Here is a 26,387-nt window from a genome sequence, read left to right on the forward strand (position 1 = left end):
AGCAGTCAGTAATAGCTCAGTTTATTATGGTGGGGACCTAGAATACATTTGGTTAAATAGCACATTTGCAATTTGAAAATTTTCATAGAACACGCTGTCTACAAAAGACAGTTTTCTAGAAGCACAGCTTGTTGGGGCTTTTGTTTTGTGAGCTGATAAGCTTTTTACCTATCAGAAGAGAGGCTGCCTGGACAGTTCTTCAGTATGGGAAGCTCTCCTTTATTTCCTCCCAGGCAATATCGATATATTTCTTGGGACACATACCTTGTGTCTTGGAAGCTTTTCGTACCTGGTAGAACAGGAAAATCTTTAGACCTGTCCTGGGTTCTTCCTGCTTCTTCCTGACCAGAGAGATTGCTCTGCGGGAGCTGGGCTCTCACAGGGAATGAGGCCACAGCCCTCTCCTCCTCCAACCAACCACTCTGAACGCTTGGTTGGAGTCCTTACACCTGGAGTACTCATAGATGGCAAGGAAACATGTCAGGAGCAGCCTAGTGCATGGAGCAGGTGTCTCAGACAGCAACCGGCAACAGAGCTAATGGGAGCTGCCTGCTGATACCAGGCAGTCCTCATCAGTTAGGGCTTTCTGCTTCTCTCTTTGGCTTCTGCTTCAGCAAAATGCTTTTCTTCTCTGCTTTTTGGTTTTTAGTCATACTTGGTGGTATTCGGGGCTTATTTCTGGCTCTGCACTTAGGGACCACTCCTGGTGGGGCTCAGGGCACCACACGGGGTGCAGGGGATCAAATCTGGGTCATGAGCAAAGCAGGTGCCCTATCTGTTGTACTTTTTCTCCAGCCCCACAAAACATTTTTCTCTCATCTCCTTTCCCCCACATGCCCCTCTCCTTCTTCACCACACCCAAGCGTGCTCTTTTTAAAAGCATGTCATTTTTGTTAAGGGTGCTTAAATTATAAAAATAACATCTGCCTATAAAATGGTCTTAAGGATTTTCAACAAAAAGTTCTCTTTCACTTGTTCCCTGAAGGATGGTACCAATGCAAACTATCCCATGTGTATATTCTTCTAGTATTTCTGAAATAAGTACCCAGGGTGCCTCATGGAATTCCCCAAAATAAGCTGTGCTGTTTCCCTCACTTTTCAATGGATGAAACAAAAGCCAAGAGAAGTTCAGTTCTTGCTGAGGTTATACCAGTTGGAACAAAAATCCATTACTTTGGTTGTGCTTTTCCTGGAAAATGTTTGGAAGTGCTGGGAATCTTGTCTGTTGAGGGCTAGTTAGAGATGTACAGGTTGAGCCAGGGGAGAGGTTGGGGAGATGGTAGGGGAGCCTAGACTGGTCCACACTTGTTCCCTGTTTCCTTAGGGAGAAGCTGTCATTAAAAAAAAAATACCGAGGGGCTGGAGAGATAACACAGCGGGTAGGGCATTTGCCTTGGCACACGGCCGACCCGGGTTCGATTCCCAGCATCTCATATGGTCACCCAAGCACTGCCAGGAGTAATTCCTGAGTGTATGAGCCAGGAGAAACCCCTGTGCATCGCCGGGTGTGACCCAAAAACCAAATAATAATAATAATAATAATACCAAAAACAAAAAGAGATCTGAAGGATGCATCTGAGACCAATGTCCCCAAAATTGAGGAAATACAGATTAAGAGATCCTTATGGGTGGAACAAAGGTGGGAGAATTCATAGTCGGCTTTTGAAGCCACCTCCCAAAGCTTTTCACAGATGCAGAGCCCCTCGCATTACGGCCGAGATGCAGCTCACCAATGGGAGAGCGCCTGATCTGTCCCGAGCAGGTGTGGCCTTGGGTGCGCAGAGCAGAGGGCCTTGAGATGTCCCAGAGCTGTGGCTGTGGATTCTCATAGAGGCGTCACAGAGGGAGGGATTTTGGTGTCAAGAGAGAAGGAAGCTGCTCTCTTATGGAAGCTGGGTTATTTGGAAGGGACTTGTCTTTTTGCGGGTTTGTTGATTGGTTGGTTGGCTTTGGTTTGGGAGCCACACCTGGCAGTGTTTAGGGATTACTCCTGTCTTCGAATTCAGGGATCACTCCTGGAAGTCTCAAGGGACCATATGTGGTGCTGGAGCCCAAGCCTGGGTTGGCTGAGACAAGCTAAGTCCCCTACCCACTGTACTTTCTCTCCAGTCTCTTTTTAAGGGACTTTGATTTGTCTAAGATAGTGATTTGACCCACTATCTTAGTGGATCATCACAAACATTCTATGAAGTGGAAATGCCATTGACTCAATTACATTTATTTACTTGTTGGTTAGGGACAACATCTGGCAGTGCTCGGGAGCTGTTCACAGATGGAGGCTAGGAGTCATTCCCAGTGGGACTCCGGGGGCTTGAACCTGGACCGGCTGCATGCAGAGTATGTGCTCCAGCACACGGAGCCATCTCTCCAGCCCCCTCAGCCCGGTTTTATTTAGGAACTAGCTGGGTTACTCAGTGCTGGAGTCCATGGCCAGGTGTGACGCCCAGAGAGACGGGCAGTCTAACTCTGCTCTGTCCCTGGCTGTCTCTAATGGGGCTCCAGAGATAATCCACACGAGAATGTTTTCGTTAGCTTCATGGCTTACAGAATCCTACAGTGATGATAAAAAAATGAGAGACGGAGGTTTCGGGTGTGTGGGAGGGAGCATTGATTATCTGTCTTCTGTCCTAAAGAGCTGGGGTGTATCTGGCCTTAGACCAGATCCAAGAATGTTTTATACTAAGACTGTCCTGCCACCCCAAGGGCAAGAGCCAATGCGGTTTTGTCTTCAGAAACTCTTGTGTTCCCTCCTGCTTTCTTCCTGGTTCTTCTGTTCTCCCTTGAATCACACCAGGATTGCACCCCTCGAGGAAGCCAGCTTATGTACAAAAATGTAGGATGTGGAGAGGGAGCAGAAGGAATTCTGCCACCCTCACTCCCTGCGAGACTCAAGAGGATCTCAGATGAGTAAGATACTGGCTTTGACCTGAGCAGTCTGGAGAGAGGCATACTCTGGTGAATCACAGTTCTGTGTGCCGGGTGCGAGGGCTATGACCTGTCCTGCTTTCTAAGGAGGAAAAGCCTGAGCCATGTCAAGGCCCTGGCTTATCATTCTCAGGTGAAACGAGATGTAGACCTTAGTCGGTGACCCACTGACCCAGAATTCCGCTCCAAGGTTGATCTGATCACACCAGGACGTTGGACGAGAGGGTTATTATCCTGTCAGTTAATGACAAAATCATTTCAACACCTCGTCCTCAGTTTTTAAAAAAAAGAATGAAGAGGAAGACGTTGGAATAGGCAAGTTTTCCAAAACCCTCAGAGCGCTTTCCTGTTTGGTGGGGAAATCAGGCTAAAGGTTGCCACTTAAAATTGTATTCAGAGAAGCAAGCCCCTTCATGCTGTCATCCCTGAATTTAGTTGTGATTACACCGAGCAATCAGCCGAGACACACAACCAGAGAAACACAGGGGCTATTACTTCAGAGCTAAAATAGGCCTGGCAACTCATACAAAATTCATGGGCTTGTCCCATAACGTAGCCAAGGACACAGTGGGTATACAAAGAAGCCCTGGAATGTTGCTCTTCAGCAACACGATTTCCTTCCCAAAGACTCTGACCTCAGGTACTGCCGTGAAGTTTGGAGAAAAGGCTCCAGGCCCGACGCCTTTAGGGAAGCTTGCTGGTTGCCCCATGTGCCATGGCGGACTGTTGGCCTTTGCAGTCACCACAGCCTTACTGGCCTGTGGGCTTGGGAGCGGGTGCGGAGGTAACTGTATTGGACTGTATTGGCTCCCCACTTCCTCTGTTGGCTCCCACGGGCTCCCGACGGCTTGGCCAGAAGCACATGCTTCCAGGGGAGAGAAAATGGCTCTTTTTCAATATTTGTGACATTATTTGTTTTCTCTTCCTTCCACCCCCTCACTTACATCCTCTGAGTGGGTTCGCGCTGCCAAAAATCCTCCTTTCTGTGGTATTAGGTCCATCGTATGCATTGAAATGTTTAATATTCCTAGATTGACTTGCATACATATGCAAGATGTTCTCGTCTGAACAATGTGGTTTCCTCTGGAATAAGCCCTTGTGCAGAGTATATGCTTTGTTATCTTTTCATTAGAAAAATAATCGTGTAAAAACATTCAGACAACACAGAAATTTATCAAAGGAGAAAGTCTTTTGGATCCCACCTTCCAAACACTGTCAGCCTCTTCATGGTTTTGCTCTATTCACGCATGAACTATTACATTTCAATAAATTGATTCTAACGTACTATTTCTCAAATATATTGCTGTGCATTAGAAATAATACATTTTGTTTTTGCTTTTTGGGTCACACCCAGTGATGCATAGGTGTTACTCCTGGCTCTGCTCTCAGGAATTACTCCTGGCGGTGCTCAGGGGACCATATGGGATGCTGGGTGGGAATCAAACCTGGGTCGGCTGCGTGCAAGCAAATGCCCTCCACTGTGCTATCACTCCAGCCCCAATAATTACATTTTTACAGGGACTTTATGCCTTATTAAAGATCAGGAATACACATGCTGATGACAATATGGCCCAAAAAATTTGTTTTAATTTGCTTCTCCCCCCTTTTTTCATCTGTTGTTTGGTGCCAAATGAGCCACACATGCTTGGTTCATGCTGACAATCTCGACTGTGGTGCTCATGGAGCCTCATATCTGGTCATCGTGCATACACACACACACACACACACACACACACACACACACACACTTGTGTGCTGTGCCCTGGAGGTTCTCAATAGACAATGCTGCCAGACTCACTCTGCATCCAGGCCGTGCTGGACATCCAGCTTGGGGCCTTGTGCTTTGAGAGGCAGATGTTTTGCCACTGAGCTATCTCCCTCTGGTCCCAACTTTAATTTCTTTTGTTTAATTTTGGGGCAACACCCAACCGTTTTCTCTTGACTCTGTACTCAGAGATAACTCCTGGCAATACTGGGAGGGCAGGGAGGGGAACAGATCATACGAGATGCCAGGGATTAAATCTGGGTTAACCTTAACATGCAAGACAAGTAAGTGCCCTACCTGATATACTACCTCTCCGGCCTCTAAATTCTCATAACTCACAAAGAGTCAGAAGATACTTCAGAGAACAGGGGTGCATGCCTTGCATGAGCTAGATCCTAAGTTGAATCTCTGGCACTGCATGTTCCCCTAAGTAACACTGTCACTCTGATGCCCTCCAGATGCCACCTAGAGCAGCACCTCATCCCTGGGCCAGCCCTTCACCATCAGGCCCAGATAGCCTGACCGAGTCTCACTGAGAATGGCCCCAGGCCCCCAACCACTTCTTGAGAGCCCTCCCCGCCCCCCTACAAATCATTAGTGGGAGGAAGTTTCCAACAGAGGAAGTGGGAAGCTACCTTTCACAGGCCATTCCTTCTTCTTCAGAGATGCACAGTACTTTGTGTATTTCACCTCCTTTTTTCTTTTTTTGAATCACTGTGAGCTAAGTAACAAAGCTTTCATGTTTGAGTTTCAGTCATACAGTGATCAAACACCCATCCCTCCACCAGTGCTCATTCTCCACCACCAATGCCCCCGGTATCCGCCCCTTCCATTCCCAACCCTCCCCTTGCCTTGATGGCAGACAATTTCCCCCATGCTCTCTCTCTACTTTGGAGCATTATGGTTTGCAATACAGACACTGAGAGGTTGTCACGTTTTCACCTCAATATTTTTAGCATTGTTATTTGTTACTTCCAGTATTTCGAGAGATTGTTCCGCTCACATTTGAACCCACACGTTTTCATTCTCCTCAGCAAACTCCGCTTTGCTTTTGGCATGAGGCAAATCCTCTGAAGAAGCTACGTTAACAAGATTATCTGCTAAAAGCCGTTATTGTTTCATTGACACTTGGCTGGGGTAGTGCAGGAAGCCGTTGGATTGGAGATTAAGATTCCTTGTGACTAATGATGTGGCCTCCTTCGGGACCCTTCACTTCTGGCCTCAGTTTCGGCTTCTCTGAAGGGCTACCGAGGTCTCTAGCAGCAGAGCCACTGTGCCATGCCTGTGGATCCTTTTCTTTTCACCAGCTAAAAATGACCCTGTCTGATGGGGACAGTGCCGTCCCCTTCTCCCCCGCAGCAACGCTTTCTAATAGGTTTCTTCTGGCCTTTGCTATCCCTCTTCCTTTCTTCCATTCTGCTTCCTCCTCCCTGTGGGCAACAGATTCAGCCAGGAGGAGGCAGAGTATTATAGCCTTCAGCACTGTCAGAAGTGTGAGGACCTTGGAGGAGCTCATTTTGTGCTTCTGTAAACTTGTCCGTTTGTGGCTGGCAAAGCCCGTGACTGATCTGAGTAGGGATGGAGGGCAGGGACCTTGAACTCGCTGCCTGTCACCTGCCGGTAACCAGCGTTCAGACCTTCAGACCGGAAGTGAGAAGTTTTGGTTGAATTAACTCACTGTTTCTAACCAAGCAGAAAGAAGGCGGGGTTGGGTGCCCCTGTTTCCTGGTGTTTCTTTAATTTGCTAAATTCATCACCATTTGTTGCCAGCATTGAAGTATTTGGGAGGAGGAGAGAACTGAGACATAGACTCTGTTTCCAGGGTCTGGCAGCCTCAGAGGAGGGCTGAACCCCCCAGTCCTGCATTGATGATGCTGTAGGATGTGACAGACATAGGGAGATGATACAGGTAGCCAGGCAGGCAGGCAGGATGAATGAGAAACTCAGACTTGGGGACCTGAGTGCTCTGGAGAAAGAAAGAGTAAAGGAGCAAGTGTCTGCCAAATTGCAACCTTCTCTGGGCCAGAATCCAGTTAGTTGTCTCTGGAGAGAAGGCAGAGGAGGACCCCCAGATTAAAGGGAATGTGGTCACCTTGGAGGCAGACAGTAGAATGTGAGTTCTGTGAGAGAGGGGCTTTGGGCAAGAGCCACACTCTCCAGGCCACCTGCTTGGGCCTCCTCTGAGCCCCAGTGTGCCATGTGTGACCCCTCTGCCTCAAGGTGTAGACAGCTGCTGGCTGGGCAGAGTGTGTGTTTGTCAGGCCTTGGAGTGGTCCTGGGGACCGTGTGCTCAGCCATCCTCACAGCCTTGCTCAGCCCCAACGGATGCTCGGTTGAGAAGGAAGACGGCAGGGATGGGAGTCACATGCCTTATGAACGTCTCCATCCCCTGAAATTCTCCATAAGCATAACTTCTGGGGTCTTCGCCGGGGTTAGGTCACTTCATAAAGTCGCATCCCTCTGAGACACTCTAAATGGTGGTGTCCACCAATATTTGCTTTTCATCGGTAGCTCTTCCCGGGCCAGATGCAGTTGAACTAGCAAAGGGTCATTTTCCCCCGAGCAGCATTGCTGGGTAACATTGCTGACATTCTACCTTTATCATGTTTCCAGGGGAACAGTCAGAAGGTTAACCCAGGGTCAGATTCTCCTGTAGAAGGTTTGGTGCATCCTTTCCAACTACCAGGCATCTACCTCATCCTGTGGAGATTCAGTATTGCTATTTGGGGGGTAGCTCAGTTCAAATAGCTCAGTCCTTGTCACCTCGACTAGTTATAGATATCTCTCTGAATCTTCTCTAGAACATACTGTTATTTCCTAATAGCTGGAGTTGGTCAGCATCTCAGGCATTTGCATAGCATGGCCAAGGCATGAGGTTCTGGTATTGGGATGCTGTGGGGGGTGTACGTTCATGCCAAGGTACTGGGTCCTCTCGTCTGAAGACGGGTGGGAGGAAGTCGGACTCCTGAGATAATGGTAGGTTTCCATTTCCAGTTTGCATTTCCCATCAGGGTTGCTTTGTTGTTCCAACAAATCATCTGATTGAATAGATGAAGAGTCCCAAATCACATGGCATCTCTCTCCAAATTCATACCCAAAGCCAATTTTTAAAAAATTGAATCATGGTGAACTACAGCTACAAAGCTTTCATGTTTGAGTTTCAGAACATTTGTATCACCAATGTCCTCAGTATCCCATCCCCCCATCCCTCCCCTCCCCCTGCCTCTATGGCAGAGTTTCCCTCTTTGTCTCTACTTTAGGGCATTGTGGTCAAACAGCCAGTTTTCCATTCACACACAGTATAGTGCAAGTTTCCTACATATGATGAAAGGGGGAATGGTCCAACATATCTAAGCCTGGAAAGTCTGGAGTTCATTCAAAAGATAGGAGATTAGGTGTGACCGTGAAAATGATCTTTTATCAAGGTATGAGTAAGGGATTGATTCAAACATCCTTACAGGAAAATTCTGACAATGCAAATTCTGTCTTCCTAAACCTAATTCAATCCAGATTTGCTTCTTTCTTTTCTTCTTCTGTAAATCCCAAGATTACCAAATTAGTTATTTGGAAACAATGAAAAGATAACTGCAATTGATAGTGATGCAGTTTTATTTTTTAATTGAATCACCCTGAAATACACAATTACAAAGTTGTTCATCATTGGCTTTCAGTCATACAAAGTTCGTTCCATCACCCATCCCATCACCAGCGTTCATTTCCCACCACCAGTGTCCCTGGTTTCCCTCCTGTCCCTTACCTACTCTTTGCCTGCATCCATAGTCGGTACTTTTTCTTCTTTCTCTTTCTTTTTCTCTCTCTTTCTTTCTTTCTTTCTTTCTTTCTTTCTTTCTTTCTTTCTTTCTTTCTTTCTTTCTTTCTTTCTTTCTTTCTTTCTTTCTTTCCCTTTCTTTCTTTCTTTCTTTCCCTTTCTTTCTTTCTTTCTTTCTTTCTTTCTTTCTTTCTTTCTTTCTCTTTCTTTCTTTCTTTCTTTCTTCCTTCCTTCCTTCCTTCCTTTCTTCCTTCCTTCCTTCTTTCCTTTCTTTCTTTCTTTCTTTCTTTCTTTCTTTCTTTCTTTCTTTCATTCTTTCTCTCCTTTTAGTTTACAGTTTGCAATACAGATGCTAAAAGGTTGTTATGTTTCTCCTTTACCTCTTTCAGCATTCAGTTCATGTTTAGAGTGATCATTTCCAACTATAATTATCATAACGGTCCTCTCTCAGTCCTAGCTGCCCTGTCCTCACCACCACTGTGGCAAGCTTTCAACCATGGACCATTCCTCTTGGCCCTTGTTTCTATTGTCCTTGAGTATTGGTCTCATACTATGTTCTTTTTATATTCCACAAATGAGTCCAATCATTCTATGTCTGTTCCTCTCCCTCTTATTTCACTCAGCATGATACTCTCCATGTCCAACCATTTATAAGCAAAATTCCCGATTTCATTTTTTCCCCTGCTGGCTGCATAGTGTTCCACTGTGTAGATATACCCTGGTTTCTTTATCCAGTCATCATCTGTTCTCGAACACGCTGGTTATTTCCAGATTCTGGCTACTGTGAATAGTGCTGATGCGGTGTGTTTACTCTGATACTTTGCTCTGTTGTAAAACTATCTAGGTCAGATTGCCAGATCATTTGACATTATTTCTTCAGTACTGTCTGTGGTGTATCAATGACTTTAAATTTGGGTTCTGCGCATATGAAGCTAGGAACCATATTCACACGTGCTATGTCTTTACTTCTGTTTTAAACGTTCCCTCTCCAGCTGTTAATCTCTTGATATCAGTATCACCAGATCCTCCAGATGACAGACACTTAGTTTTGTGTTCTCCAGTCTTGTCCAGGAAGCTTTTCTGTACAGCACCAAGCTCCTTAGTAAGTACCACTGCTTTCCCAGGGACTGAGGTGTCCCACTGATGGGGAGAACTTCTCTCAAGAGCTGTGAAGAACCTTCTATTATTTGCTCTTGAGCCATCGATACAGAATCTCTGATATAGATCCCGAATGTCAATATTCCACATCCTTGTAATTCTTAGGGCAGCAAAATTTGAGAGTCCTTGTCCTAGAAGGACTTTTCAATCTAAAAGCTTCTTGATCTAAGGACTTCTTGATCACCTTTGAGAAGGTGTGCTGCCTTCCAAATTAAATTACCCCTTGATTCTCTAGCAACTTCTTTTGTAGTGCTCTTCTGAAGAATTGATGTCACATCGTTGGACACCCAGACAAATCTGGCATAAAGCAGGAGCAGAGGCACTGAGCTGCCACTTAAGTTTGCACATACATTTTGTTCAGTACAGAGTCTTTCAGTCTATTTTTTCAAAGTCAGCACTGATGCTGGCTTAACTCACTGTTTGCATAGTCTTCCTTTTTGGGGAAGTTTTTTTTTTTTTTTTTAGTGGGTGGCACACCCACAATGCTTAAGGATTTCTCCTGACTCTGCACTCAGAACTTACTCCTGGCAGTGCTCAGGGGACCCTATGGGATGCCAGGGATCAAATCTGGCATCAGTATGGTATGGGATGGGATGCCATTGATTATACATGGAGTTAGGTATATAAGGCAAGTACCTTGCCTGCTGTACTCTCTCCAGTCCCTCTCTCTTCTTGGCATGTGCTTCAGTGACCCATTAGTAAAGTTCCTAGTGTAGCTAAAAATTTTTTTCAGTGCCACCTTGTTAATAACTGAGCTAATTGAAAAATTCGGGAAATATTCTGATCAGTACTTAGGCTAGAAATTGAAACAATGGGTACAATCCATTTGAGGTATGGATATGGTAGCAGAGCATCTGCAGTTCACACAAGGGCTCTGAAGAGGTTGTCAGCTAACCTACCCTTTACCTGAAGGGGAACTGTCTGCTGAATCTGTCTCTTAGAGAGCTCTCATAATACAGATCTCATGATTCAGATCTCTCATGTAGATCCCGTCACTGTTCCACGTCCTGGTGATCCTTAGTGATATGATGAGAGTGCTATCTTAGCCAGAGGATGTGGCGCTCCCTACAGGCTAGGTGACACACCTGCCTGAATTGTACATCTTCCTCCATCCCTTATTCCATTCTTGTCCTTAACCTGTGACATTAAACTCAAGTAAGACATCAGTGTGAAAGAAATTGGACTTGATCTAGTAATCCTGGGCCGCCTCCAAGAGCCGGGTGTTATTTTATTTGTTTGGGGGGCCACATCCAATGGTGCTCAGGGCTTTCTCCTGACTCTGCACTCAGGGATCACTCCTGGCAGGCTCAGGAGACCATATGGGATGCTGGGATGGAACCTGGGTCAGCCACATGCAAGGCAAGCACCCTACCCGCTGTACTACCACTCTGGCCCCCAAAGAGCCTTTTTCTTGATCGACAGTATAATTCAGAAGAGTCTTTGAAGGAGAAGATGCATTGATCCCTTTTATGTGTGAAACTGGAAACCATTAATGCTAAGGTGATCCTTTTCACCACAAAGTCAGAAGGATACTACTGTTTGCTTTTTCTCAAAATAATGAATATATTTCAAAGTCAGTGTGGGAGTCTGTGGTCCTGTGAGCATCTGTTCCCTGAAACACAATGAATCTGGCCTTTGGAGAGAGGGAGAATGAGTAGGAAAATGAGAGCAGGAATAAATCAAATGGGAGATGAAATATCTATTTGATTAGTCTTGTGTCAGGAATAGAAAATGACTAGCTGATGTTTGTCTGATCTTCAGGTGATAAATCTCAGCATTCTTTTGCTCCTATCTGCTATGTGGAAAGCGTCACACGTATATGAATTCAATTTCATTTCAAGGATCATTGGTAGGGTGCAGCTTCCCGGTTCTCTCATAATCATTTTATCCAGGTGTCCACTGCAGCCAATGATCCATTCCGTCATTATTTAAATATTCTAATAAAATTATTTTTCATTAAAAAAAATCAGGGGGTGGGGGAGCGGGAGGGATACTGGGATCATTGGTGGAGGAGAATGGGCACTGGTGGAGGGATGGGTAAACCATCACTGTATGACTGAAATGCATACACGAAGGTTTGTAAGTTTGTAACTGTACCTCACAGTGATTCACTAATAAAAAATTGAAAAGAAAAAATTGGGGGAGTGGTGTGAGCCATTCCCATCTCTGTGTGTAGGACTTACTCCTGGTAGTACTCAGGGGACTGTATCGTGCTGGGGTGTAAGCGTGGGTGGGGCTCCTACATAGAGAGCATATATATAATCGATTGAGTTGACTCTTTGGCCTTAAATTATTTCTTTTAAAAAGTTTTTTTTCTTCTTTGGGTTGGCTGGTTGATATTATTCACCAGCATGAACCAGCATGAACTTAACCTGTGTTTAAGGATAAATGAAGTTCACTTTGGGGGGCTCAGGGGAACTTGAGGCACTCCCGCTAGTGCTTAGAGGCTGCTTCCAGCTCTGTGCTCAGGGCTCACTCCTGGCAGTGCTTGGGGGGACCCTGGGGTCGCCAGAGATCAAACCAGTCGTTCCTGTGAGAAGCAAGTGCCTTGTTATTTGCTCTCAAGCCCTGAAGTTAACTTTTCTGTGCTCATTTTTGGCCAGTATTCACAATGCAGTGTACAAACACCGAATACAGGTAAGAACAGAGATAGCTCCCAAACCGTGGAACTGGGGGCTGGAGCGATAGCACAGCGGGTAGGGCAATTGCCTTGCACACGGCCAACACGGGTTCGATTCCCAGCATCCCATATGGTCCCCTGAGCACCGCCAGGAGTAATTCCTGAGTGCAAAGCCAGGAGTAATCCCTGTGCATTGCCAGGTGTGACCCAAAATGGAAAAAAAAAAAAAAAAACCACCGTGGAACTGGACACTAAGGTGCCTGCTGCAGTTGGACTGTGGGGGGGATGGAGGAGGAGGGATCTCATGACGCATGCGCAGCTGCCTCTGTATAGCAGCCATGGTGTCCCCGGGCTTCAGGGAACATAGCACATCACCCGGATGCATCTCAGGGGCTGGTCGCATTCGTGATCCTGTCCGGAAGTGCATTTCTCTGGGATCCAGCACAAAACGCCAGAAGCTAACAAATTGTCTTCGGTTGATACCTATGTTGTCAGATGTCAGATGAGGGGGTCACACTGACGACGGTCATCTCTGGGGTTAGAACGGGTCGCGTAGGGTAGAGTGGGGCCCATACCATGCATGGGCACCCTGCAGTGTGATTAAAGGATCCCACTGCAGAAGAGTTTATGCCTCGGCGTATTCCTAGGGTTCTATTTCAGTGTCCTTAGAGGCTTCCCTGACAGCTGAGCAGGATCGCCTGCGCATAGTGGGTGTCTGACGGGTATTAGCTGCTGTGAGGTCAGGGCCCTGGCTGTTTCCTTCCTAGGAGTAAAGCTGCCTCTACAGGTCAGGCTCCTGTTGCCTCTTTCAAAATAGGACAGGATGGCATTCTTAGGAAATAAAGGAGGACTGGAGGGAATCCGTGACCTATAGTAACTCACCCAGGGTCAAGGCTAGTGAGTCTCTGCTGCCCCCTACTGTCCAGATTTGGTTTCATGCCTCTAAGCAGAGCCTTGGATTCCCAGACTGGCGTTTGGAGAGCTACTAATTTCAGTATGATCAAGAGATTTTGAAGGCTAAAGCTGAGCTTTTCGAGACTGCTCATCCCGTCATTCCACAGCAGGAAGACAGGTGGATTCAAAAATCAGGCTTCAATTCAATCAGCTTAATCCATGGCTGAATAAATAGCTGTACTCCTGCATTTTGAAAAAAAGATTTTTTTTTTTTAATTTTATTGAATCACTGTGAGATAGTTACAAGCTTTCATGTTTGGGTTACAATCACACAATGATCAAACACCCATCCCTACACCAGTGCACATTCGCCACCACCAATATCCCCGATATATGCCCCCTTTCCCACCCTCCCCCTGCCTTCATGGCAGACAATATTCCCCATATTCTCTCTCTACTTTTGGGCATTATGGCTTGCAACACAGACACTGAGAGGTCATCATGTTTGGTCCATTATCTACTTTCAGCACACATCTCCCATCCTGACTGAAAAAGAATCAGGTTTAACTAACAGGATTAACCTTGGAAGGTGCAACTTGGCTTAGGGGACTAGGGAAATGATGCTAGGTTTGGATCTCTGTCAGAGGCAGACAATTCCAACCAGTCACGTGTGGAGTAAACGTAGCTTCTTGAATCTTATCTTGCATTATCATCAGTGTTCTGTCCCACTAGTACTTGTACTGAGCACCTTCTGGTCTTGGCCCGACTCTCTTCACTGGCTGTTGCAGGGCCAAGCCAGGGAGCCGTGTCTGCCCTCAGAGAACCCATCGGCTGTTAGCAGAGGCAGACACAGGGCAAAGCACAAGACAGTCTCAGTACAGGCTGTGACGGCTGCTCCAGAAGATGAGGTCCAGTGAAGGATGAGAGGAGAGGAGAACCCACTTCTGAGGATTAGATAGAACTTTATCAAGACACGAGCCAGAGGCATTTCAGAAGGAGTGTCTCACGCCGAACCCTGCTCTCCCACACGGTGGCTAGAAGAAGACGATGTTTAAGGAAAGGCTTTGTTTACTTATTATAGCTTTTTTGTTTTGTTTTTGAGGCCTCATCTAGTTAGAGCTTATACTCAGCTCTCTGCTCTGGGGTCACTTGTGGTGGTACCTGAGGGACCATATCCCCTCATGGTGGCAGAAATTGAACTAGGGTTGGCTGCATTCAAGGTTAGTGCCCTACCCCGCTATTATCTCTCCAGTCTTTAAGGAAACACTTTTGAAAAAAATTATTACAGTTAAGGTGTTTACAGTGGTATTGACATTTGTGGTCTTTGTGTACACAATGACATCCCCTTACTGCCACCAAAGTGCCCAAGACCCCCAAGCTTACCCCCCACCATGCCTCTATGTCACCTCCCATCCAAATCTGGACTCTTGGCCCCTGTGTCACTTCCCCAAATAGGGAAACACATGTTTTTTGTTTAGGGATCACAACCAGCCAGTGCTCAGAGTTTGTTCCTGGCTCTGTTCTCAGGTATCACGCCTGTCAAGATTTGGGGGACCATATGGGGTGTTGGGTAGGCCACGTGGAAGGCAAATACTGTACTGTCACTCTGACTCCAGAAACACTTTGAAGGGGACTCACCAATTTCCTTTAAGAAATGAAGGCCTGTGCTCGCTTTGGCAGCACATATACTAAAATTGGAACGATACAGAGAAGATTAGCATGGCCCCTGCGCAAGGATGACACGCAAATTCGTGAAGCGTTCCATATTTTTACACATGCGGGGTGGGGGGCTGGGGAAGTGGGGGGAAGGGGGGAGGTATATTATGATTCTTGGTGGTGGAATATGTGCACTGGTGAAGGGACGGGTGTTTGAGCATTGTATAACTGAGACTTAAACCTGAAAGCTTTGTAACTTTCCACATGGTGAACTAATAAAAGAAAGAAAGAAAAAAAAAGAAAAAAAAGAAATGAAGGCCTAGTTTCTAGACTAGCTTGTTTCTACTGTCTGATCATAGTAGAACTGGGTTAAAAAAGAAAAAGTCAGGGAGGAAAACTTTGTCTTTGTGTTTCAAAAAGGTGTGTGTTTGGGGGCAGGGAATGTTTCCTATTTATCTTCTTAAAATTCAACAACCAGTCATGAGGATTGGAAGTTTGCTGAGCTTTGAGGTGTCAAAGCAGAGTATGTCATCATCCACTAAAGTTACTAGAAGTGTGGGTCCTTGCCTTCACAGGAAACATGAACCAAATCATCTCTCAGAGCATTTGCAAGTATAGCATGTGATTACTCCAAAGGGTAGGGTGGATTTGTATTTCGGTGTCTCCTGGAACGGTCTAGCAATGATGCATATCCTCCTGCTGCCCCAATTTATTAGGTCTCAAGAATTCTTCCTTTGTGTTCACTTCTTTGAAGATGCACTTGATATTTGGTGCTGCTGTTTATATACTAGGGCCCATTTCTGTCTCAAGGAGCGCTGTGTTTCCTGCATATTATTGCCTACTTCCCTGAACGATGACCTCTTTTGCTCCCTTCCTGTTCTTGGGGAGGATTGCTCCTTTAACTGCAGACATGCTCTCTGGAACTTCTCGGGTGCAAGCACCAAGATCATCTTTGTCAGAGAAGCCACTGACAAAGATACCTGCAGAAGAAATTGAAAAAATCATGCCTGTTAACTGAGATTTGTCACGGAGATTTCAGCCATGGAATGCATCGCATCATTTCTTTGCCCTCTCCTGACAAGAGCCAGGTATAAAGCTCTCCAGCTCATTGTCCATGCAGAATTCCTGTGAAAAACTTACTTCAGTATAGATACTAAGAGGGTATCAGGGGGCTGGAGCAATAGAACAGCGGGTAGGGCATTTGCCTTGCACGCAGCCAACCCGGGTTTGATTCCCAGCATCCCATGTGGTCCCCTGAGCACCGCCAGGAGTAATTCCTGAGTGAAAAGCCAGGAGGTAACCCCTGTGCATTGCCGGGTGTGACCCAAAAACAGAAAAAAAAGAGAGAGAGGTTGTCAGGTTTGTTCCTTTTCCTATCTTTAGCACGCAGTTCTTAGCCAGAGTGATCACTTCCAACTATCGCTGTATATCTCACGATGACTCAAAAAAAATTCAAAAATTAAAAAAAAAAAAACTAACTTCAGACATGTACTGTAGGGGGCAGCATTCATTAAAGAAGGCCAGGGATAGCCTGTGGGAGGAGGAATTATTTAGACCTTATAGGGAAGAAACTGGGGCCTTTTATAAACATTTCTGTACACGGGAAATTCTTGTTCTTGCCTATTGTTCATGTATAAATGAGACAGCTGGCCTTTCAGTAATTAACCTTTTAAGGGGACTTGGATTCCTCTGCCTCATATTAAATTCATTTAGTTCTGAGTCAATACCAATGAATGCCTTGAGAAAAAGGAGCTTTATCACATAGAATAATGTACCAGGACAAATTAGCCACTCCGCACCTGAGTCCACACTTTTGCCAGACTGAGTCCACACTTCTAGCCAGACCCTGGGCATTTCTCAGTGTTGATCATCCCAGCAGAAGAATTATTACAGCTTTTTCAAAACTCTTACTTCCCAGGAAGATAGTCAACAATACTCAAACGTTTGGGAGCTAACCTACCAGGACCCTAGAGCCTTCATAAGGCTGATGAAGCAAGTTGTAATAATTAATGCCCTATCTTTCTGGGTCCCCAAACTATGATTCAGAGACTGGTGATTTATTACTATATTTCAGTGGAGAGCCATGTTTGTTGTTGGACCAGACCTGGCTGTGCTCAGGGCATACTCTTGCTCTGCTCTTGGGGATCATTCCTGGCAGGCTTGGGTGACCATATGGGGTGCCGGGAATCAAACCCAGGCCAACTAACTGTGTGCAAGGCAAATGCCCTACCACTGTACTATCTCCCCAGCACATTTTTTTTGTATTCCATTTTTGAGGGGGTGCCATTGGGTCTGTGCCCAGCCGGACTCTGGGCCTGTTCCTGTCCATCAGTTCTGGCAATGCTTTCCGGACCATATGCAGTGAAGAGGATCAAACCAGGGTTGAGCACATACAAGGCAAACACCTTATCCACTCTTCTATCTCTCTTGCCCTGAAAAAACTTCACTTTAATGTTTGCCCCCCATTTCTTGACAAAGAATTGTTTTGGCAGAAAATCTGTTACAGTTATGACACGAAATGCAGTATTTGAAGTGTACAGGTTGACAGGTCTCTGCTGAGATGTGCCAGACTTGGGTGATCCTGACTGAGCTGGCTTCACGGACCTGGGGCCACTTGGGTCACCTGTACCACTCTTTACTGAGAACACCCAGCTGGCTTTCTCTGCTTGCCTTTCTGCCTCTAGCAGGCAAAGCCAGACTGTCCTCACAGTGGACTACTACTGGGACAGAGAGTCAAAGTGGAGACCACCGTTTGAGAAGGAACTTTAGTTTCTTTCTGCATCATTCTATTGGCTCAAGCTAGTCACGTGACTTGTCCCAATCTAGGGCCTTTGGGAAACATCTCTAGTCCCACAGCAAAGCATTCTCCATATAAAGAGAGGGGGAAATTGCAGCAGTCTTACAGTTGATCTATAGTTCATAGACAAATATGGTCTATATTTGTCTAATATGTATGTGTTGGTGAACGAACTTCACTTTTCAAGATCATAGTCTGTTTCTCACTATGGTTGATTAAAACTGAGAACACCCTGGATTCCTGAAAAGGAACCTGAGATCCTTGTCATTCCCTACAAGTATCGGCATACCCCATACTTGTAGGGAATGACGAGGATCTCGGGTTCGTTTTCAGGAGTGTGTAGGACCCAGGTGTGTGGGACCTGGGGCTGAGATCTCCAAACCTGCTCGGATTGGGACTGGGCCTCTTTCACCCACATCCCCCATTTTCCAGTAGCTAGGTGGTCACACCCAGAAACTTCACCCAGTGCCATGTAATCCCATTCAGAGACTATAAAACCAAGCTCCCAGAAGATCATAGACCTCTTCTAGCCTAGTTCTCCCGCTTAGAGAACCTAGCAAGCTACTGAGAGTTTCCTGCCCCCATGGGAGAGCCTGGCAAGCTCCCCGTGGCGTATTCATAAGCCAAAACCAGTCACAATGATGGGTCTCATTCCCCTGACTCTGAAAGTGCCTCCAACTCGGCTCTGTTGAGAAGGACGAGTAAAGAAAGGCTTCTAAAAATCTCAGGGCTAGGACGAATAGAGACGTTACTGAGACCGCTCGAGAAAATCGATGATCAACAGGTTGATGATGATGATGATGATGATGATGATGATGATGATGATGATGATGGGGTGTGTAGCTCTGAGAACGCTGCTTAGTGGGGAGAGTGGCCTGGGCATCCGGGTCACCACAGTCCAATGCAGGTCTCTCTGAGTAGGAAACTCAAGCCATGCAGTGGGGAACACAGACCCTGCTCTCTTGATGAGTTCCCTTTGATCCAGGGAGGACTGTTAGGAATAAGCAGTGGTGGGCTTGGTAACAGGTGTGGTGCTGCATGAGCCTGTCTCGGGTCTTTGGAATCCTTTGGTCTTCAGATGCCCTTGTTCCTCTGCTTTCTGTCATCCACACAGAATGCTAATTTGGGGTGTACGACATGCAGGACCTGATGATGTGCAAGCAATTTCAAATGATCCAAGTGATTCACTTGTTGAATCATTTGAAATCACTGAATTTCTACTATACGTATACATGGTTTGAAACCTTGGGGGAGGGGGATTCTGAATTATGAATATAACATTGCTTGCATGCATGGATTCCCAAGGTTACAAAGACAGATGATTGTGAGCACACAGTGGCTGTGCTGAGAACCCTCAAAGAACCAACTCTTGGCTCCTGATCTCTTGCTTCTGAGGAAAAGGCAGGTCACACCTCTTCTTGGTTAGCCACCTCCCTGGTGGATAAACCGTAAGGATGTTTGGGAAAACCAAAGGAGGGTTGATGTCTGTCACGTCCCACAGCATCATCAATGCAGGACTTGGGGGTTCATCCCTCCTCTGAGGCTGCCAGACCCTGGAAACAGAGTCTACGTCTCAGTTCTCTCCTCCTCACAAATACTCCAATGCTGGCAACAAATGGTGATGCATTTAGCAAATTAAAGAAACACCAGAAAACAGGAGCACCCAACCCAGCCTTCTTTATTCTTGGTTTGAAACACTGAGTTAATTCAACCAAAATTCCCACTTCTGGTCTGAACCCTGGTTACTGGCAGGTGACAGGCAGCGAGTTCAGGCTCCCTGCCCTCCAGTGCTCATCGTAAGACCTTAACGAAAAGAACAACTTCTAGTAAATGAGCTCTAGTCATAGCTCGGCGGCTATCCATGTGGTTAGCATCTATTCCTGGTGTCTTAGAAATCCAGCCCTATTGATGCCTGAAACCTCCCCACTCCTATTCAGAGAGGGAGGACAGCTCTGAGACAGGCACTGACCTAGATGGGCAGGCGTTTTGGAAAAAGCATCTAGGTCCTTGCATCTGTGGACATTTCTTTTTATACTAAGTTAGCTACTTCAATAGAAGAGGAGAAGATAGGCTTTTCAGCAGCCACAAAAAGGATACTAACCAGCTTAAACTCATTAAAACAATTGCAAAAGGTCTCCACGGGTGCTTTTTTCCCCCAGTAAACTGGCCTTTGATTATTCGTAAATGATTTTCCCCCAATGTGGTTCTGTTTTCCCTCTGGCTGGCCTGTCACCTTCAGTCTGGGCACTCATCTATCTGATATGTATCCAATCAACCTCATATATCTGAACCCACAATCTGAAATAGCCCCCTGCCCTGTACCTGAGAGCGGAGACTAGGGGAGAGACAGTGTAGCTGAACTAATAACCAGCCCAGGGGAGTGGGCGCACCCACCCAGGTCTCGGGTATTGTCCGAGCGCCTTACTCTCCGACCCTGCCAAGATGCCATGCTTGCTGGCCTGGGGGATGTTGGTCAGCCTTCCTTGTTTGTCTGGGCAGCTCCAAAGGCTACTAGTGTCCGGAAACTGGTCAGAACCGTCTGTTCCCATCAAGGATCCCTTAGATCACCTCCTGGCATGAAATGCTTGAGAAATCATCAAACGGTTGAGGTGGAGGCTGGATTCCTTGAAGTGTTTCCAAAGGCTTTGGCATATCTGCCTTTTGGATGAGTTGCACTAAACAGAACGCCTCGTGGGATGAGGGCTGTGGGGGCAGGAGCCCCTCTGGCTCGGAGAGGAATTCTGGAGCTGGAGGGAGGGAGAAGGGGGTGGCCCTGGGTCCCCAGGTGCTGCTTCTCTCCTCTGCCCTAGAGCTACTCCTGACTCTCCCCCTCCAGCTGGGACGGTAATGTCTCCAGAACCCTGGATCCCTGCACGGGCAGGAGACGATGCTCATTGTAGTTAATGAGCAAAAGCCTCTGTCTGCTGGAGGTCAACATGATCCAACAGACTTTCTGCAGTGGTGGTAATATATATATATATATATATATATATATGTATGTATATATATATATATATTGCTTTTTGGGTCACACCCAGTGATGCACAGGGGTTACTCCTGGCTCTGCACTCAGGAATTACTCCTGGTGGTGCCCAGGGGACCATATGGGATGCTGGGACTCGAACCCGGGTTGGCCGAATGCAAGGCAAATGCCCTACCCGCTGTGCTATCGCTCCAGCCCCAGTGGTGGTAATATTTAACCTTGAACGTAGCACTGTCCTCCCATTGCTCATTGATTTGCTCGAGCGGGCACCAGTAACATCTCCATTGTGAGACTTGTTACTGTTTTTGGCATATTGAATATGCCACGAGTAGCTTGCCAGACTCTGCTGTGCAGGCAGGATACTCTCGGTAGTTTGCCGGGCTCTCTGAGAGGGACAGAGGAATCGAACCCGGGTCGGCCGCATGCAAGATAAACATGCATGTGCTGTGCTATCGCTCCAGCCCGTTGCTTCTAACATTGAATAATATAAATAATCATTATCATATAAATCTGTACCATCTATATGTGGCACCAGTCACATGATTAAGCATTTAAAATTTGGCTGATTAAGAGGAACTGAATTTTTTTTTTTTGGTGGGAGATGTTCTCAAGGGGTGCTCGGGCCTCTGTGGGAGACTCTGGCAGTTCTCAACCAACCAGACCCTGGTTCAATTCAAGGGCCCTAGGAATTACTATTGTGAAGGTCCTGTGTGCCTTGTCAAGAATTACTCACACAGGACTGAAGCAATAGTACAGTAGGTAGGGTGTTTGCCTTGCATGTAGCTGACCTGGGTTCGACTCCCAGCATCCCATATGGTCCCCCGAGCACTGCCAGGGGTGATTCCTGAGTGCAGAGCCAGGAGTACAGGAGTAACCCCTGGGTACCACCGGGTGTGACCCATAAAGCAAAAAAAAAAAAAAAGAAGAAGAAGAAGAAGAAGAAAAAAAATAAAAAAGAAAGAAATGCTGGTGGTTTCCCGAGCAACATCGGGAATGCTTGGACTTACAACTGTGGTATCTGACAGCATATCTCTGGATGGTAGTTTGTCATTTAAAAAGTGCTTCCTTAGAGATAGCACAGTGGGTAGGGTGCTTGCCATGCACATGACTGACCCGGATTTGATCTCCAGCATCCCATATCCCCATCCACACCCCCACCCCCACCCCAAGCACCACCAGGAGTAACCCCTGAGCATTACCAGGTGTGGCCCAAAAGCAAAAGACAAAACTGCTTCCTACTCACAAAAGACCAAATATTGTCAGATTCCATTAACAGGAGATGTCCAGAAAGCAGAGAAGCAATTGCTGGAGAGTTCAAGGATAGGGCTGGACAGGAGCCTGGGGAGCAAGTGCCCGCAGCCACTGTGTTTCTTTTGGTTGTAATCAAATGTTTTCCAAACTAGTGATAGTTGTACGACTATGTGGATTCTACGACCATGACTTATGGCGTAAGTCGTGTAAACCCTGGCTTCATGGCCAGTGAGCTGAGTGGTCCCGCATATGCCTCAAATGTATGAACGGATGAGGATGTGGGTTTGAGCCCTGGCAGCACCCCTACCTCCAACAGCAAATGCTTTTGGTCCATACTTGATTCTAGTCAAAGATCTGACTCTAGGGTCTAGAGCAATAACATAGTAGGTAGGGCGTTTGCCTTGCACGCAGCCGAGCTGGGTTCGATTCCCAGCATCCCATATGGTCCCCCCAGCATCGCCAGGAGTAATTCCTGAGTGCAGAGCCAGGAGTAGCCCCTATGCATCACCAGGTGTGACCCAAAAAGAAAAAAAATCCGACTCCAGCTCTGCTTGTAGCCAGTAGTGTGATGGCTGAGTGTTTTTCCCTCCCTGGGCTTCTGTTTCTCCTTGTTGAGGGGATTGTTTTTGTCCCATTGGTAGGGAAGGAAAGAATTTCTTGCCCTCCTTTCTCTCTGTGTACTGAAGATTACTCCCATGCAGATGGGATGCGTTGGCCCCTGGGAGAGGAAACACACACTCTCTTTCTGGGTGCCCCGGAAGCTTCCGGGAGCCATCCTAGTACCAGAAGCTCCGGCAGTCACAGATGTCCGAGGCAGTGAGAGACCGACAGGCCCCGTCCATTCCTTCTGGAGCCTCCGTGTCAAGAGCTTGTGAGGCTTTAAGTAAAGGCTGAGCTATTTATCTTTGTGCCTTTGATCCAGATAAAAACCGATTGTAACTTTGAGTTGCCAACTGATCTAATGCACAGAAACCACTTTGCCTGTGCTTTGCAAGCAGAGATTCCCAGGGGCCAGAGGCAATAATTCCTGCTTGTGAAAATCCTGCCGCTTTCCCTGGTTTGTGCTTTGGAGCTCCCACTGAACCTCTGGAGAGTACATTTCTTCCCGTGTGGCGTTGGTCTTTTGCTTTTCTCCATTCTCACCTGGGCTTTGAAGGGAAGACAAGGCAAGTCAAAGGGCCACAAATCGGCGACCTCAAAGGCACGCATTGTCCTCCTGGCTCCTCCCTGATTTCATCAGAATCCTTATGTGTTGTTTGTTTGGGGGCCACACCCAGCGGTGCTCAGGTCCTGCTCCTGGCTCTGCACTCAGGAATCACTCCTGCAGGAGCTTGGAGGACCAAATGTAGTGCCCAGGATCTAACCAAGGACAGCTGCGTGCAAGGCAAGTGCCCTATTCACTGTACTCTCTCTCTCTGGCCCGTAAGCCTTATGTTTTGTGTGCATTCAACTTCAGATGCCACAAATGCCTGCCTTGGAAATAGCCTTCATCTTTTGTTAGTTGAGTAGTATTCCATAGTATTCCGTTGTGTATATGTGCCATAGTTTCTTTATCCAGTCATCTGTTCTTGAGCACTGTTTCCAGATTTTGATATTGTGAATAGGAGAACTGGTCTTCAGTAGGAAGTTTGCCACTGGGGTGGAATGGGTGGGCATAAATTAGGGGAGGGAACACTAGGACCTTGTTGGAGCAGAAAGTACCTGACATACATGAGGGGAGGCAGTGGGGATGTTGAGGGGAGAGTAGAGGACCCTGGTGAAGAGGTTGCTGTAGGAACATTGTATCCCTGAAACTCAATCATGAGTATCATTGTAACTTTGTAACTCATGCCATTCAATTTTTTTTTTTAGTTGCCTTCATGGTGCTTGAATGGAGGGAGATGATGGACTGTGGAACAGAGGGGACATTGTAGCAAAAACAAAAGAGATGTGGGTGGCCTGGAGCAAAAACAAAGGGAATGTGGGCAGCTGCCAGCCTTGAGGAATTCTTACCTGTTGGGATTTCCAGGCACTTTGTTTGTACGGCCTCATTTCATGCAGACACCACTCCTTGTAGGGGTCAGTACCTTACTATGTTTTCAAGGTAGAAACTGGAGCTCAGAATGGTTTAAAAAAAAGTTGTCCATATCATGCAGCTGGCCAGGCACCCCAGGTGCCGATCTGAGCTGGGAGCTGCTGGATCCCTAAACTAGGTCTTATGCTCTTAACATCAAACTAGCCTGCAAGCTCAGTTTGTTTAAATCCGCTAATCACTGAGCCCTTTTCATGCCAGATACTCTACAAATGACGGATGTGCAGTGGTTACTCAAACCAGCGAAGGCAGAGGAGGGGCCAGTTAGCCAGGCTCCTCCGCAGACGCCGAAAGGGAGGGGGTTATTTACGGGGAGCAGCAGACACCGGGACATGACATGAAACACAAGCCTGGCAGGATGAGGGCAGTGAAAGCGGAGTATGGGTATGTCTTTCTCAAGTCCACTCATCAAGCTGGTGGGAGCCCCATCTCACGGTCTCGCTCTTAGTAAATTCCAAATCGGCCTTGGGCTGTAATCAGTACAAGAACCAGGATGTGGGCTGGTGTAGAAAAAGAACTGTGTCTTTGCTCCATATCAGGCACAGGGCTCTCACCCTATCATGGGGTGAGAGGAGCCTTGGATGTGCCTTTTGTTATGTTAATGTGGTGACTTTGTGGGGGGCATGGGGGCTGCCTAAGTGGAGGCTGAGCTTGGAATCAGTCCTAATTAGAAAGTTAGAACTTTCAGCCCCATCCTCTGACCTCTGGAAGGACTAGAGACTGAGTTTCTCTTTTCAAAAAAAAAAAATTGTTTTTAAATTTTTGAGCCACACCCAGTAGTGCTCAGGATTTACTCCTGGCTCTGTGCTCAGGCCTCATTGCTTTCAGTGCTTGGGAGACCATTTGTGATGCCCGGGATCAAACCAGGGTCAACTGCATGCAAGGCAAGTGTTGTACTTGCTGTACTATCCCTCTGACCCCATGAGTTTCACACCCACAGTCAATCTTATTAGTTAGATCACTGTAATGAAACTGCCATTAAAAAATCAAAAGGTTGGACTTTGGGGGGGCCTCCTGTTTGGTGGACACGTGGAGACCGGGGGAGACAAGGGCATAGAACCTCTGCCTCCTCAGCCAGACCCGGTTCTGTGCATCTGTTCCACCTGTTTGTTCTGTGCCAGATCCTTTCCAAATAAACCAGCAATCAGAAAGTAGAACGTTCCTCTGAGGTCTGTGAGTTTCTCTAGCAAATTCATTGAACCCAGAGGAGGAAAGTTGGAAACCTCCAAACTGGAACAGATTAGTCGGAAACATTGTGATAGCCTTTGCTTGCAGCTGGTGCTTGAAAGTGTGTGTGTGTGTCGGTGTGTGTGTGTGTGCAGGTATGTGCAGGGGGACCGTTTTGTTTGACAGATCCTTAGCCTAAGGAATCTACCATCCAGACAGTTCCAGAAACTGAGTTGAATCGCAGACACCGTGCAAGGTTTGGAAAGTTGTTGGGATGTGTAGAGAAACACCTGCTCCTTCTTCGTCACACACTGGAATGGCAGGACTCATTTTCTGCACCCCCATTTCCTGGTGCGCCCACTCAGGTCCTTCCAGGGGGGCATCTGTGAGCAAAAACCCGTGGGGTGAGAAATCCCGGTCTCGGGAGCAGAGCTGCATACAGCTGGCGAAAGTCTGAGTTGATGGGATTCCAGCAGCAGGAAAGGTGCTACTTGTGGGCCCGGGGACAGGCTTGTGGACCTGGGGAAACCAGTGGATCCGTTTGTGTGATGAAATTCTCGGCCAGCTGAGTCCTGGAAAGCGTCCTGGACAGTCTGAGTAATATGCAGAGTTCCCTGTGTTAGCAGGGACAGATTACCAGGCTTTCCTTGTTGCACTTCTGGGTTTGAGCACCACAGAGTCACTTCTTGGCTGCCTGCATTCTCATTTTTCAGCAAAAAGTCTCTGTTTGGTAGTAATTCTTTAACTTTCATTAAAGATTAGTGAACTGTCAAGAGCAGGATGAGCTAGGGTCACTGTGTTTGGGGAATTTACAAAAAAAATAAAGTGGAAATGGAATTTCCATCTGCTCTCTAGGACATTTTTTGCCTCTTCACTTGCAGGAGGATGAAGGCGTGCAAGCAAGAAAGATTCTTGTGTGTTTCTGGGCCTCTTGAAAGGACCCGCCCTACTTTCTGAGACCCACAGCTCAGAACAAATGTTTATACTTCACTTGAATGCATTTGAACTTGAGTATTTGTACTGCTGCTGACTATACTGTTAAATAAATGAAGTGGACGAATCCTTTAAGTGTAATTTTGAGGACGGCCTCATTGGTCCCCTTGTATCCCCCAAACCTGGCACAGAGTTAGATGTTCCTTGAAGGAATAAACGCCTCCTTTGGAGTGCATGTCAAGGGCTCACCTTCATGACGATGGCTCCCATGTTAACTGGAATTCCTTATCACCCTTCACAGTATGACCTTTCGAGTTCTCTTGCTGTGCATGTTTGGCTGAGAGAGGAGGGGTACACCCAGCAGTGCTCAGGGGCTACTATCCCTGGCTTTGTGTGCT

General features: G+C 46.8%; 1 protein-coding gene and 1 non-coding gene across 10 annotated transcripts in view; both read left to right on the forward strand.

The window, feature by feature from the left end:
- Positions 1-26,387, forward strand: part of NAV2 (neuron navigator 2) — an 822,512-nt gene that overhangs the window by 568,491 nt on the left and 227,634 nt on the right. The window lies entirely within an intron of this gene.
- Positions 14,796-14,902, forward strand: LOC129406166 (U6 spliceosomal RNA). The gene has a single exon (XR_008630829.1). It is a non-coding gene; the product is annotated as a U6 spliceosomal RNA (small nuclear RNA).

Source organism: Sorex araneus, chromosome 6 (assembly GCF_027595985.1).
Source record: "Sorex araneus isolate mSorAra2 chromosome 6, mSorAra2.pri, whole genome shotgun sequence".
NCBI lineage: Eukaryota > Metazoa > Chordata > Mammalia > Eulipotyphla > Soricidae > Sorex > Sorex araneus.